The sequence below is a fragment of the Zalophus californianus genome, chromosome 1 (genome assembly GCF_009762305.2).
Source record: "Zalophus californianus isolate mZalCal1 chromosome 1, mZalCal1.pri.v2, whole genome shotgun sequence".
NCBI classification, from domain to species: Eukaryota; Metazoa; Chordata; class Mammalia; order Carnivora; family Otariidae; genus Zalophus; species Zalophus californianus.
Genome location: NC_045595.1, coordinates 95,651,341 through 95,666,886, shown reverse-complemented (window position 1 = coordinate 95,666,886; position 15,546 = coordinate 95,651,341). Strand labels below are relative to the sequence as shown.

Sequence of the window (15,546 nt, the reverse complement as noted above, 5' to 3'; positions counted from 1 at the left end):
GTTTTTCCCTTTGGCAAGGCATTAACATTAAGATAGTTGGGAGATTCCTGGAAGAATGTCACACATGTCCTACCCAGGAATGGGAGGTGGGGGGGAGGTTGCAGGGTGTCAGCTTGTGCTTTGTCTTCAGTTAGCCTTCTGTTCCCTCATTATCAGGGGCCAGAGACCTGAATTTCCTTGGTGTCAGGATTTTGCTCATTCCAAATAAATGTTCATTTGCAAGCCTTAATTCCGTAGGCCTTTCTAAAATAACCTTCCTTTCTCCCTACCCCCACAATTGTATTAGCTGCAAGTCCCAGAAAACCTTCCTCTACTCCTGCCTTGAGGTATCAGAGCTCACCAGGGCAGGACTTAAGAATAGAGGTGTAAATTTGTCAGGAGAAGGGAAGCAGGGGCACAGAAAGAGAGTAAATCCTCATCTAACATGGCAGAAAGTCAATAGATAAACCAAGAAATCGCTATGTAAGCTTATTTTTTTAGTGATAAGGGGGTGACCACCAGAAGAACTAAATGGAGGAACTGATATAAAGGGCTGTGTGTGGGGAGAAAGGGAGAAGGGCCTGTTGCTTTCATTATAAGAACATTTAGGTAACTATTTTGTAAAGAGTGTTCATGCATTACTTTGCTGTATCTTTTAATTCAATCCTATAAAAATAAATAATTATAAGAAATAAAATAAGATTAAATAATTATAAGAAAATAATTATAAGAAATAAAAATAAGAAAACGGGAACACAAAACAGGAAAAGAGGCACACAACACAGTAAGACCAGTGCGGGAAAGCAGAGGTGGGGTTGGGGGTGGGGCGGGCGGGGCTTCGAAGAGGCGGGGCGCAGGGCCCCGTCCCCCTTAGGGACAGCCCCTACCGAGGGGGCGGGGCGTAGAGCAGAGTTTTCCTCTGGCTCCGCCCACGGCAGGGCGCCCGGGGAGCGTGGGGTCAAGTTCACCCTAGGCCCGGCCCCCTCGGCGCTCGGGGGCGGGGCGGGCTCGTCCCGGGGCAGCCGGGCCGAGAGGGCCTTGCGTCGCGAGAGCGGGCGCAGTCCCGCGCGGTCCTCCGGTGCAGGGCCGCGGTCGGGCCAGGAGCCCGGGTTCGGTGCGGCGGATACCCCAGTCCCTGGCAGTCCCCCGAGGCTCACAGAGAGTCTCTGCGGAGCCCCGCCACGCGAAGGTAAGTGCCGCCAGCCCGCCTTAGCCCTCGCGAGCCCACACCTGGGCGCGGAGGGGCGACAGGTGGCGGCGGGGTGCGGAGCCCGGCAGCAGTCCAGGGTAGGATGGACGCCAGAACGCCTCTTCTGTACCCCCTCGCGCCGCCCATTCTCGCCACAGCGTGGTCAGCCCAAGCCCCAATACCCCTATCGCTCCGACCCGAGGCCGGCAAACAGGAGTTCGGATTCCATCTTCCCCAACTCCGGCAGCCTGCAGATACAAAGACGTATCCAGCAGATACTTACCGTGTGCCACGGAGTGCCTGCCACTTGGCCAAGTGCTGGGTATATAGAGGTGGGCCCGCGAACATGGTGCCCGCCGCGCTGGAGCTCACAGTCTAGTGGGAAGGACCCACAGCCAGTAGATAATCTACACACATTGTGTAAGCGGTAGAATGTGGTAAGAGCCGTATAGATACAAAGTGCAGGGTGTCGGGCGAGCATTTAACCGGCAGTCCCCATCTGTGAAGGATGCTGGAGCGCAAACTTCAACATAAGTCCAACAGTTCCAGGGTGGAGAACAACAGAGTAAACACATTTTGTTAGAGAATGTGGCTTCTTTGAGGAAAGAAGGTCAGTGGGGCCTGCCTGCAGAGACCCGTGGGGAAACCAGTTGCTGAACTTCCCGCTCTGTAAAATAGGACCGTTCCTGCCCATTGAAGATTGAATTGTTGAATTTACATGACTTAGTGGTGTTCCAGGGGTGAGTAAATGAAGTACAGGGTGGAAACGTTTCTGGATGGATTAGGATGTTGATCTGGACTATAAAGTGTGTGCCTGCCTCTGAGCAAACTCACTTCCCCTCTCCTGGAGTCCTCTTCCCTTGTCTGAGTAGAATCTCTCAGTGTGGTCTCTAAAATGATGCCTGGTTTGATCATTTATTCTGGAAGCATTTAACTAGAACTCACTTTTGACGGGCCCTGAGGGTTCAGAGAGAAATCTGACGCAGGCCTGCCCTCCTGGAGCTCATGTAGGGTGGGCTAGGTGAAGTAAACGGAGTTTCAGCTTGTGGGCTCAGCGCTCTGGGAGCTCAGTGGAGGGCTTCTGACCCTCTGGCCTTGCTGGGGGTGCCCTTCTTCCCTGGCCACGTACCCATTTCCCAGAAAGGCCTCATCTGTTATTGCCAGTTCCATGAGCCCCCAGAACATAGGGCTCACATTCTGACCCTCTGTTACTTGCTCACTTTCACTGGTGGCGTCACCCCCTACAGCTGGCCAAAAAACCTCCCCAGAGGCAGTAACCCTCTGGTCCCTAGCTGAGGACCCCTCAGATCTTGAAACCCCAGGGATTTAGAAGGGGGTTGGGCACTTCAGGGAATACCTGTCAGCCTCTTCGTGTATTTTATTGGCTTGAAGGGTCCCAGTTTCTTCTTCGGCTTTGTTTACACTGTTGCTGTAGGCTTTAGGATTTCCTCCATGAAAACTGGCTGGGAGGCCCGGAGAGTGAGGGAACACAGTTGAGAGAGGAATCTGGAACCGTTTGTGGATAGTGGTAATAAAAACAGAGGACAGACGTTAACAGAAGGATGCTGGAGGAAGAGGGGGAGAGGGCTGTCTTTGTGCAGCCACTCTGTTCCCCCTTGCAGACCGTGGGGAAGGGGTACCATAGGCCAGGCCACTGCAGACCTGGATCTAGATTCTTTTTTTTTTTTTTTTAAGATTTTATTTATCTATTTGACAAAGAGAGCACAAGCAAGGGGAGCGAGAGAAGCCCGATGTGGGACTCGATCCTAGGACCCTGGGATCATGACCCGAGCTGAAGGCAGACGCTTAACTGACTGAGCCACCCAGGCGCCCCTGGGTCCAGATTCTTATTCCTTACTTCCCAGCTTTGTGATGGACCCTAGCAGATCACTTATCCTCTGATTGTGCAAACTTAACAATGCTTGGCATATAGGTGGGCCTGAAGAAATATTAACCCCCACTTCCCCTAAATGAACTAAAATAGGAATAATAATAATGCCTAGGTCAGAGGATTATGGGATTTAATGAGTTAGTGTACCTAAAATATATTGAGCAGTGTCTAACATGTAGGAAGTTGCTACTGCTGATGTTATTGTTCTTATTCCTTACTTTGGGCAAAAATTTGTGAAACCAGGCAGGGGGAGGGTGGGAGGTAGGGGTGAGGGGGTGGCTCTGTGGGTCTGTGCAGGGCGATTAGCTGAGGAGCTGGGTTATCTGTGGCACTGGTTTTACCGGAAAGCTTCAGCCCAGACCAGAGAAAGGAACATTCTGCTGATAAAAGGCCTCCTGGGGAGCCACATGTCAGAAGGCCTGGAGTTTGGGTCTTGGAAGACTCTAGCCAGAGAAACAGAGCAAAAGCTAAGGGGTAAGGGAGGGGGTGGGGACCAGGGTGAAAAAGATCTAAAATTGTCTTGTTCAGTTTGTATCTCTAACCCACAGCTCGGTGTGGGTCCCCTGTGAGGGGCTGCCCCTGCCCCATGCTGATCTTCATAGGGGTTTGGTAATTGCCTAAGACTGGTCAGGGAGCTGGGGAATGCAGTCCTGTAAATCCTGCATCCAGCAGAGTACTGGGCCCAGAATGAACGGTGAATGGATGAATGAATGAATATAAACCCGAGAGGCAGACTTCTCTGTGTTAAAGTGTGCTGATTAAAAGAAAGGAGTATGGGGCACCTGGGTGGCTCAGTTGGTTGGGCACCTGACTTCGGCTCAGGTCATGATCTCAGGGTCCTGGGATGGAGTCCCATGTCCGACTCTACGTGCAGCAGGAAGCCTGCTGGTCCCTCCCTCTCTTCCTCTACTACCCTCCCCCCCCCCCCCCCCCCCCCCGGCTTATGCACACTCTCTCTCAAATAAATAAAATGTTAAAAAAAAAAAATAAAGGAGTATGAAGGTAGGCAAAATAGCTAGTGTTTTCAAGTACTTGCTCATGGCCAAGTATTTTCATGTATGTTGCAGTGTTGTGGTGAACACTGCAGCTTTGGAGTCTGATAAAATTGCTTATGTGACCTCACATGCATCGTAGTAACTCTCAAAAGGTCAGTTTTTGCATCGGGAAAATGGGAATCATTGTGTAGCAGGGGTGCAGGGATGCAAGAGTACCTGGCTCTGGAGGGTTTCAAACAGACCAGGTTTGGCCACTCACCGCTGACAAAATGCAAAGGCAGAGGGACCAGTGGTGGTGAAACAAGAAAGGAATTTCAGTGAGGCCAACACCAGGGAGCCAGCAGACTAACATCTTAAAGATTATTGCCAAAGTGCCAAAAATACTTCCTTTATATAAGGAAAAGGTGGGACAAAGGTCAGTGGGTACAGGCAGGTGGGCAGTGAAGGTCAGGTCGATCAGTGTCTTGGGGTCAGTCCTGGGGGCCTTGCTGGCTCAGGGCAGTCCTTATGGCTTGACGGGGTAGTTTCGGTTCCCATCGGGGATGCTTTCCTGCAGGGTCTCTTGCCTAGTTAAGAGATGAAGTGGGAAGAACTTAATTAGGAAGCTTGAGGTGGAAAGGGAAGTAGATGAAGCCCTCTTTCAATAGTACGAACTCCCAGGGCTGTTAGGAGGATTACGTAATGCTCCTATCCTGGGTGTGCAGACTGTGGTATGGTGAGTGCTCAGGCAGTAATAGTTGCTGTTATTACCGTATTTATCAGTCCTCCAAATGATCACTGTGATGTGGAAACAGAAGGTGGCAGACACAGACAGGTGGCGTTGATTCTGAACTCAGCCCCATGGAGAAGCAAAGACTCTCCGCAGTCACTAGCCAGACAACTCTTGTGAAAGTTAAGTCAACTTATGTGCATTTCATTCATTACTTAAAGCACTTGACTATGTGAAATCTTAAAAGGAAAAAAACCCTGCAAAATGATAATTTATGTGCCTTTCAAGTTCAGGTATTTTATCATCTAGATAAATCTTCCGTGCCTCTATGTAAAACCACTTTGGGCTGTCAAAGCTCTTAAATAAAGTGGCTTGTCCTGACCAGTGTCTGTCTTTGCTCGTTTATCATGGTTCTCTGGTGAAGACAGACGGATCCCATTTTGCAGGGCAGGCCTCGGGATGGCAGCTTCTACCCCACTGTTTTAGCCACGCACTTCTGCGTGGTGGTGTTTAGCCAACCACGGTGGACTGACGGCCCCCTCATCGTTGTCTCTCTCACGTGCACACAGACCCACAGCCCTAACCTGGGAAATAGGAATAGAAAGGCATTTGTTCTGTTGCTAGTATGAATCTGGGGAAATCTAAGGTACACAGTGATGGTTTGGGTGAGGGTGGCGGAGTCTTCTGGAAGTGAGAGCTGTTTCTTCTTTCTCCCTAGGAATGCCACCTCTGGGCCTGGCCTCCTGTCCAGTGTAGGTGTGATCTGTATATCTCCATGCCTCCCTGCCGTCCCTGCCCTTGACCAAAAAAAAAAATCCTAAAGCCAGAGTCCCTGGAGCAGCTATAGAGACACGGTCTGTTGCAGGAAAGCTTTTCTGAATTGTCCCTGCCTTCCCACAGTCTTCTAACCTCTGCTGGGCTTGCCCTTCTCCAGCGGACCCAGGCTTTCCCCTTGCTGGGCTGTGAGCACTTCCACAGCTGTTGGACTAAGCGTTCCTGGTCCCCAGCACCGTGCCTGGCTCTTTGTCCTCCATCCCTCCCTGCCTCCCTTCCCTTTCTTCCTTTTCCAGCTTCTTCAGGCAGGGCCGTGGGGATTAGAATGCTGAGTCAAAAGTGCCGCAGTCTCAACCCTCATGGGGCCCGTAGACATCATGAGACAGGTTGTTATGAAAGGCAGAATTAAGCACATCAACACACACAATGTCATGTTATAAACTGGGTTAACTGTAGGAAGGAGAGGCCTGGCATGCCATGAGCATGTGAAAAGGTGAGACAGTTACAGAAATCTAGTCAGTATCAGTATAAAGTATGTCCACAAATGTTGGTTAGAGGCTTATACTCATTTATGTATACACCTTGAAGACCGGTGGATGGCATTTTTCTGTAAATTCTGGTAAACTGTGGTCTATGCTGCCAGGATAATCTTACAAGAAGGGTGTTTTAAAAAGTAGTTGTGCTTTAGCTTCGAAATGGGAGAAGAATGCTAATGGTCAATTTACTTAACCCTTTGAAGATTGCAGAGCCCCTCTTTGGATTGTCTCCTTGGGTGTTCCCTTCCTCAGCCTCACACATGCGCCAGGTAGTGGCAACAAACAGACGACTGGCTCGCTGAGGCTAAACCATGCTAGCCACAGCCACCAGCAGCCCTGCTGTGGGCCCTGGAGCTCTCTCCCTTCCCAGTGACAGGCTCCGTCTGAAAGCCTGTTTTCTCTTTCTTTGATAGCCCTGTGCACACAGGCCGAGTCAGTTTCCAGCATAGATTTTCTCACGTTGGGGCTAGTGACCTGCCATCCGGGAGGAAAGAAGTGTCAAGCTGACTGCTCTTGTCCAGGAGGGCGGGGCTACCTGGCTGCATGTACCTGCGGCAGGGCCCCGACCCCTGCAGAGCCCGCTTTCCCTCTACCAGAGGGACTCCATGCCTGCCTTCAGGCCCCTACAGTTCCAATGAGAGCAAGGAGAAAATAACACAAAAGGAAGGTTTTAAATAAGACATGATCCCAACAGCCCCAGGAACCATTCTGTCTTCTGGACTGAGTATTTATTAGAGTTACTTTATTTGGCCCGAGTGGATGACAAAATACATCTTCGATTGCCCCCCAGTCTTAGCCGTGGACCCGATTACAAGAAATGAGCTACCACCTTCCCCGAAGCAAAGGAAGGCAAGTAGCATTGCAGGGCAGAGATTGAGAAGGCCAGTCTCGGTGGGATGGGTGTGACTGCCATGTTCTCAGGGCACAGCTTTCACAGGACTGTCATCGTGTGGCCCTGAGCCATGGAGGAAAGAAGGGGCTCTGGAAATCTCCCTCCCATAAGGCTGACACACACGGACGGTATTTATTCCTCTTGGGAATAAGTTAAGTAGTAGGTACTTATGAAAAAAGGTTCTGGAGGGTAAATGTGTCCATCAGTCAACCTGGAACTTTTCAGAGCTCCTAAGACGGTTTTAAATTAGAGCCAGTCTTCTGCCTCCCCCTGCCCCCCGCCCACCTGTCCCCCTCCCTGGCTTCCTCCTCTACAAGGGAACTGTCAAGGCAGGACACAGCCCAGGGACGAGTGTTGGAACTGACTTGCAGCGGCAGAGTGGACATGGTTGAAGGCAGACACGAAGGGTTTAGCGCCTTGGTTGTGGTCCTTCCCACCTGGTCAGTGTTTGGCAGAGGAGGGAGCGTGGAGCAAGGCTGACCCACACAGTTCAGCCTAATTCCATGCTAGCCACAGCCACCAGCAGCCCTGCTGTCAGTCTGCCCGCTGAAAAACCTTTGCAGTTGAGGAGGGAAAAGAATGATGGAAACAAGTGATGGAACTAACCCGGATTGGGGCCCAGTAAGTGGCCTGTGGGAGAGCGTGAATGGCCGTGTCAGCAAGGGGGTCACACCAGTCCAGATACAGAGCAGTCTTTCGAAGTCTCTCTGTGAGCAGGGGATCATTAGGGCAGAATGCCTATTACGTGAATTAGTGTGGAGGAGTCTAACTTGAAATTATTATCCACTTTCGGATGTTCATTTGAAGGATCAGAAATGGGTGTTTATTGCACAGACCCTATGGTTAGTATCAAAGACGGCTTTGCTTTTTATTTCTCCCATCTGTTCTTCTTCTATGTAATTTTTATAATGCCATTCATCAGCTTTGTCTTTGTGTGTGTGTGTGTGTGTGTGTGTGTGTGTGTGTGTGTGTGTGTGTGTGAAGGAGGAGACCAGTGTTGTACCCACTTTATATTTTATGAGTAATCAGAGGACTGCAGATGATACAAGTAGGAAGGCTGCCTGTTTCAGGGGTCCCTGGAATGCTACCAAGCCTTTGGCTTCTGGGATTCTGTCTTAAAATAATTTGAAAAGTGAAAAAAGCCACTGTATAAAGATTCATCATTATTTATAATGGTGAAAACTTACAAGTGACCTGAATATATAGCATAGGAGAGTGTGGTAGCTACAGAAAATTAGGTTGATGGAATATTATGCAGTACTTAAAACTGTGGAGATTAGTAACTTGGGAAGTCATTACATGCTCAGGGAACAGAATGCGATTACATTAAGTACATATTCAGGAAAACAGTCTGCAAGGAATGCCTCCAAGGGAACAAGAATTGCTCTAGAACAGAGGAACTAGGGATAACTTTTTTTTCACATTTCCAACTTTCTGTATTGTATTTCGACTCCCTGAAAAAAAAAAAATCCTAAAACAAGCTAAGTTAAATAATGACCTTTATGTTGTTTGCAGTTTTAAGGGCACTACACTTATGGCCTTCTCCTGATTAAATCTTTCAATCAATAATTTCTAACACCAGGGTTGGCTCCCTGCCTCCATGTCTCTGGGCAAAGGACATTCTCTGGGTCCACGAGGTAAGTGCCCGGCAGATGTGCTCACTCTGGCTTGTAGGTTCAGATGCTCAGGGGGTTTTAAGGTGGAGAAGGCTATAACTCCTCCCTGCCTTGCAGCTTCATATCCTTCTGCTAGCCTTCCTCATCCTTGTTCACACACACACACACACACACACACACACACACACACACACACACTTCCTAGGTCAGCAATTGTCTCGGCAGCCTTGCCTTGCTCTGGCGTCCTGTCCTGCTCAGGCCTTGGTACTCCAGTACCACCCACACACACACACACACACACACACACCACACACACACACACCCACACACACACACCCACACACACACACACACACACACACACACTTCCTAGGTCAGCAATTGTCTCGGCAGCCTTGCCTTGCTCACAGCAATTGTCTCGGCAGCCTTGCCTTGCTCACACACACACACACACACACACACACACACACACACTTCCTAGGTCAGCAATTGTCTCGGCAGCCTTGCCTTGCTCTGGCGTCCTGTCCTGCTCAGGCCTTGGTACTCCAGTACCTCTGGTACTGGGTTTTATATTCTTAATACCAACTGTCCCCTGAGTTGGCCCTAAACCCCATGCATCCTCTCTGCCTGGCACTGGCAAGGGCCTAGTGCTTGGCCAGTGGTATATCCTAACGCAGCAGTTCTCAAACTCACTCAATTGGCCACAATTGGGACATCATAACACGCATCTTTATTTGAGACAAGAGTTGAGTCTGGTGATGTATTTGGGAAGAGATCACGTGAAGCACTAGCAGAAAATAGGGAAACGAGCCAGACAAGCACATCTTTGAGCAGGTCACTGGTGTGGACCCCTGGAGTTTAAATCGGTTGGTAATCTCTGGCAGCCAGTGTAGAACACCCATCCCAGAGTTAGCCTCTCATGGGGAGTGGGAGCTGAATATATAACCACCATTGCTGTCCATCATTGGTTGAGCATTGCTCCTTATATGGAGTTAATTCTCTGGGACTTCTGGCAGCTTCCATTTCCCAGGTGGAGCATCAGGGCAAAGGGATGCAGATGCAAGCACGTGGAAGTCAAGCTGGCTTTCCTTGAGACTGAGGCCTGAGGGGTGCCTGGGTGGCTCAGTCAGTTAAGCATCTACCTTCAGCTCAGGTCATGATCCCAGGGTCCTGGGGTCAGGCTCCCCACTCTGTGGGGAGTCTGCTTGTCCCTCTGCCTCTCCCCACTGCTCATGCTCACTCACTCTCTCGAAAATAAATAAGTAAAATCTTAGAACAACAACAAAACAGAAAACAGGGAGGCCTGAATGCTCGGGGCACAGCACTAACAGCATCTGCTCTGACATTCTTCCCTAAGCACCATGAACATTATCAATGTACTAAATTGAAAATGACCAAATCTGCAATTCTGTGCTGAATCAGAGACCCTTTTATACTAAATTGAAGACTGCGTTAAGTAGTAACCAACCCCAGAAGTTTATGAAAAAACTGTGGGAAGAAATCTTTAAGAAAAATATTACCATATTTTTCCCTGTGAACTGGGATGGCGTATTAATATTTGACTTAAGTGGCGCTAGTGTTCACAGCTGTACGGTTTGAGCACCACCACTTCAGAAGAGGGCCTGAGTGTGTAATAAGATTGATCTTTATCGTGGCAATGTTTCCACCTCTGTTGTACCTTGACTTTTTTCTGTCATTTCTCAAGTACATTAAGATGATCTTAAAAGAAAAATTCATTGGGAGACAACATTTAAACTCCTTTGTCAACCCATGATTATATCCCCAGTGCCATGTTTTAATATTAATACTGGATTCACCATACTGACACTAATACCAAAGGATGGGAGAGAATTCCTGTAGTTATGGCTTTAGGCACTATGATAAATGTTTTTTGTAGTCATTGCCTTTATGTAGAAACACTCCATCTCCAATTAAAGATTTACTAAGCTCTTCATCAAAATATCTCTTCACAGTTGAGGCATACAAAATGGTTGTGTTGACATTTCAACTTAATTCACGCTATAGTTTTGTGGGTCTCAATCCATTTTATATGCTTGGTTTTTGTTGGTTTGTTTTTTTCTCTGCATGGAGGAGGAATAGTGGCAGAAATGGGGGGGTAATGCAGATTCTAGAAACATTTTCCATGTACTTACTATTACTAACTCTATTGGCATATTTGTCACCACAAATGAAGGCCTTACTCCAAGAGATGACTTAAAATTGCTCATGTAGCGAGCTCAGTAGAGTTGAGTGGCTAAACCATTTGCTGTGAGTTAGGGGCTTTTTACAATTTGTATAGAAAAGATTCAGGATCCCGGTGTTTTAGAGAAATGTGGCCATTTTCCTTCAAGCCACGGTTCAACGTGCAGTTCTGCAAAGAATGAGACTATGAGTAGCTGGTGTTAATGCCCCGTCCCTGTGTCCTGTGTGCGTGGCAGACGTTCCTCGGTGTGTCCTCCTGCGTCCCCCTCTGCAAAGTGCCCCTGCAGCCACTGCCCTTCATCAGTACCGGCTCACTGGGCGAGGCCTGTGCACTCTCCACGCTCTTGCACACCTTTTTACTCATCCTTGCCATTGCCGTGAACCGTCAACAAAGGAATCTTTCCTAGTCTCTCTACCAAAAAAAAAAGATGAATGCAAGAGGAGGTAGTTGGTTTGATCACCTTGTGCCTTCTCGTTCCTGTGTCTGCCAGATGGTGGTTATTCCCTTTGTCAGTGTTTGTCTCCCTTCCTTTTTTCCTTCTACCACGCACATTTTATGTTTTTCCTCTCTTCCCTTTTCCCTTTGGTGTTTCTCAGAAGATAAAGCAGGGAGCCCCAGTCTCATAGGCATCGAAATGTTAATTTTTTCCCCTCCCACTTCAGGAAGGCTGCTCTGCTGTAGGTTCCCAGTGACCTCCACATTGCCAAGTCTTCTGGGCCTTCCTTGGACGTATCTTCTGTACAACATGGGATGATTCTGACCATGCTCTGCTCTTGAACCCTTCTTTCTTGGATTTTCCTCCTTGATTTGATTTCTCTCCTTGCTGCCTTTCCTCTGCTGGTGTTTTGGGAGCGGTGGCGGGGGGTGGGGGGCGGGCAGCCCCAGAGTTCTTCCCTTGGCCTCCTCTCGCCCACACACCCCTCCTGGATGATTTCATCCATTCCCCTGGTTTTTAACAATCGCCTTTACATAGATGCCTCCTGCATCCCCATCTCCATACATCCCCTCTCGCCAGAGCTTTGTATCTGGTAGCCTGCTAAATAGTGCCTTTTGTGGTTCCCATGTGACCCAGAGTCAGCATCTTTCACTTGTTCTAGATGATTCATTTTTACAGGGCCAAGCAAATATTTGCCCCTCTCACCTTGTTTCTGCTACCTCCTTGGGGTCATAGGTAAACTGTTGTAAGTTTGTCAGAAAACGTCCATCTTGGAAAATGAAGTGTAGGACAAGGGCACAAACCAGGAGCTAATCCTCAGAACTTAGGGGCTTAAAAGCAAACAGTCATTTAATAAGCATCTCTCACAGTTGCAGGGGTTGACTAGACTCAGCTGGGCAGGTCTTGCTCTGGGTCTCTCATTTAGTGGCAGTTAGATGGCTGGGGCCATCTCAGGGCCTGGTGGCCGGGACCTGGGCCAGGAATGCATTGTCACGTAGCCTGGGTTCCTCACAGCATGGCAGCTGGATTCTCAGAATAGGTGTCCTCGGGGGCCAACCTCAGAAGTCTCATAGTGTCACTTTTGCCCTGTTTACCATCCTGCCCAGCTTTAAGGGGATGAGACATAGACACACCTCTGGATAGAAGGCCTGTCACATTGTGGTTATGCTGGAAAACACATCCAGTCATAGTCCTCACATAATGTCTAACTATTCTTTTGAGAACACCTGGAAAGTCACAGCTTTCTGTTTTGTTTTAAAATTTTTTTTTTGAGTAGGTGACATATTTACATGATTGGAAAGTTAAAATAAGTATAAATGTATACTGTGAAAATGTTCTTTCTCATCCCTTACACATGCCTCCTCATAGACAATCACTGTTTTGTTTCTTTACATACTTCCAGAGTTTATAGGTATTTTTATATTTCGGTTCTGTGCCTTGCTTTCTGTTGTTGTTGTTTAACAATATATCAGGGAGAGATTTCCTTATCAGTACATGGAGTGTCTGCTTTCTCTCCTTCCCTCCCCTCCCGCCCTCTCCCTCTCTCTCTGTCACACACACACGCACGCACGCAGAGTATTCTACTGTGTGCCTTTACCTTAGTTTTCTTTATTAGCTCTCTATGGGTGGGCACCCGGCTATTGCAGAACTACTGCAGTGCGTAACATTTATATGCTGTCTTTCATGGGAGAGAATACACTGGAAGCCTTCCTCGAGAACTGTAGCCAGCTATGATACGTCACCTCTCATCCCATCATGGCACTTCCCCCGCCTCTCACTGGACCAAGGCCACCTAAAGGTCACGGACTGTGGCACTGTAGCACAGGGGGCTCTGTGTCCACAGCATAAGGAGGAGACCTGTACTGAGGAGGGACAAAGAAGGAAGAGCAGGCGGAGGTGACTAAGGATAGGTTTTCTGGGTGCCCTGGGTTCCCCTTCCTCTGATTTTATTTGTGGCCACATCTCCTAATTTGAGTTACCACTTCAGCCTGCCACCGAAACTGGAATTGGGTCCCACCCTGTTCTGCCTGGTATTGTGGGTCCAGGCCCAAGCCCAGTTTTTTTGTAGTTCCCCTGGTCTCCCGGGAGGCGCTCTCTGACGACTCGTCTTATCCAAAAGTAGCACCATCAGGGGTCGTTGGGGGTGGTAGTCATCATAGAGTACTAAGATATCGATGAGTTGCTATCGCAAAATAGAATTCTTCTCTTATTGAGGAGATATTCTTAAATCACGTACTTTTTCTGTTTCTGTTAGGAAATGTATTCCTTGAGGAATACACATTGTTTTTGTTAAATTAAGAAGGCCAGACTCGACCCTCCACCAAAAAGATGGACTCTCTCTGGGATGGTGTATGCTCAGGATTTTTTCTGTTGTAAGGAATAGAGACTTCATTCAAACTGGGTTGAGCAAAACTAGGAATATGGCAATAACAGGAAAGTTTCAGGGTATGCACAGCTGGATCTGGGTGCTCAGATAATGGCACTAGGACTCTCACCCACACTCTCTTTTTTAAAGATTTATTTACTTATTTATTTGAGAGAGAGAGAGAGCGAGAGAGAGAGAGAGAGCGTGCGCACACCCACAAGCAGGGGGTGTGAGGGGCAGAGGGAGAGGGAGAGAAATTCTTAAGCAGACTCCTCACTGAGTGCAGAGCCTGACTCGGGACTCAATCCCACGACCCTGAGATAACGACCTGAGCTGAAACCAAGAGTCGGATGCTTAACTGACTGAGCCACCCCCTCACCTTCTATTTCAACTCTTCCTATTACTGTGTTGGCTTCACTCTCTAATGTAGGGATGATGGCAACTCCAGGTTTATATGAAGTTTATAGCTCCAGATTTCAGAAGAAGTCACTCTTTTTTCTGATGTCCGTATTGCAAATGAGCTCTGATTTGTCCATTTGTCTCCTGTACTGTCACTTTGCCAGAAAGTTTTCTGAACATCCTGATAGATCTTCCAGAATCATAAGGAGGAGTGGTAGAGCAGCTTTCAAAACAAAGGGATGCAGGACCAACACGTGGAGCTGCCCACTGCAGATGATGATTCAAAATTTGAATTTTAGCTTATAAAGAATACCTGAATTGGAGGTGGTGTCTAGGGGTCAAGAAAAGGTTTATTGTGCCAATCTCTCTACTTTTGTAGTTTTCTGTAATAAAAACTGAGTGGCTCAGTAGGTTGAACGTCCGACTCTTGATTTCGGCTCAGGTCATGATCTCAGGGTCCTGGGATCGAGCCCCGAATTGGGCTCTGAGCTCAGCAGAGTCTGCTTGAGATTCTCCCTTTTCCTCTGCCCCTTCCCCCACTCTCGCATGTGCGTGCACACATACACTCTCTCTCTCTCTCTCTCTCTAAAATAAATAAATAAACCTTTAAAACCAAACCAAAAAAAAAAAAAAGAGGAACCTTTTTTCCTGCCTTGGTTTGGGAACCTTCAACAATCTTCTGTATCCCTGTACATTTGCTGTTTGATTTCCTGTTTTTCTTTTCATTGTACAAAGAAACCTTAATCTTTATTCCCCTCCGAGCTGGGAATTGGGAGGAAAACACAATAGTTGACTGAAGATTTGTGTGGTATGCTAGGAGGGGGAGTTTGGTGTTAGTCAGTAGGTGCCCTTAAGTCCATGTCTCCATGGTTCCCAGGACAAAAGCCTTAGAAAATTCCAGTCAGGGGAGAGAAGGATGTCCATGCCATGACCAAGTCAGTATCTCTTCCTCTCATGGTCAGTACTTGGGTCTTGGTCAATGTGGACAGACCAGGTGAGGGTTTCATGGAGTCCTTAACTTTATGATCCATGTACATTGTCAGGGGAAGGCCCACATCCTCAGGTGGTCATAGACTGGCTGCTAGAAGAAATCTTGGCATTTAGATAGACTTTTCAGTTTATAGGTAAGGAAACAGGCCAGAGGGGTTAAGTGACTTGCCCAAAGTCACACAGCAAAGTAGAAAGAGCAGAGCTAGACTAGAGTCTACATAATCTTACTCCTGAGTCTGGTATCCCTTACTAGCTGTGTGACCTTAAGTAAGCCCCATTACCTCTCTGAGCTTCAGTCTCCTCACCTGTGATGATGAACAGAATAATGGCCTTCCAGAAATCTCTGGAACCTGTGAATATGTTAGGTTACATGGCATGGGGGAATTGGGTTGCAGATGAAATTAAGGTTGCTAATCAGCTGACCTTACAATTATCTTGGATTATCCAGATGGGGTCGATGTAGTCACAAACATTCTTACAAGTGAAAGCAGAAGGCAGGGGCACCTGGGTGGCTCAGTCGATTAAGCATCTACCTTTGGCTCAGGTCATGATCCCAGAATCCTGGGATCAAG

At 48.0% G+C, this 15,546-nt stretch overlaps 1 protein-coding gene across 2 annotated transcripts in view; it reads left to right on the top strand.

Annotated features, from left to right (window-relative positions):
- The first annotated feature begins 970 nt into the window (after positions 1–970).
- The window catches only part of NMNAT3 (nicotinamide nucleotide adenylyltransferase 3), a 121,183-nt gene continuing 106,607 nt past the window's right edge, over positions 971–15,546 (top strand). For both annotated transcript variants that reach the window (XM_027584238.2, XM_027584236.2), the window contains exon 1: positions 971–1,168. The gene's annotated coding sequence lies outside the window, so the exon portion shown is untranslated. The remainder of the gene's footprint in view (positions 1,169–15,546) is intronic.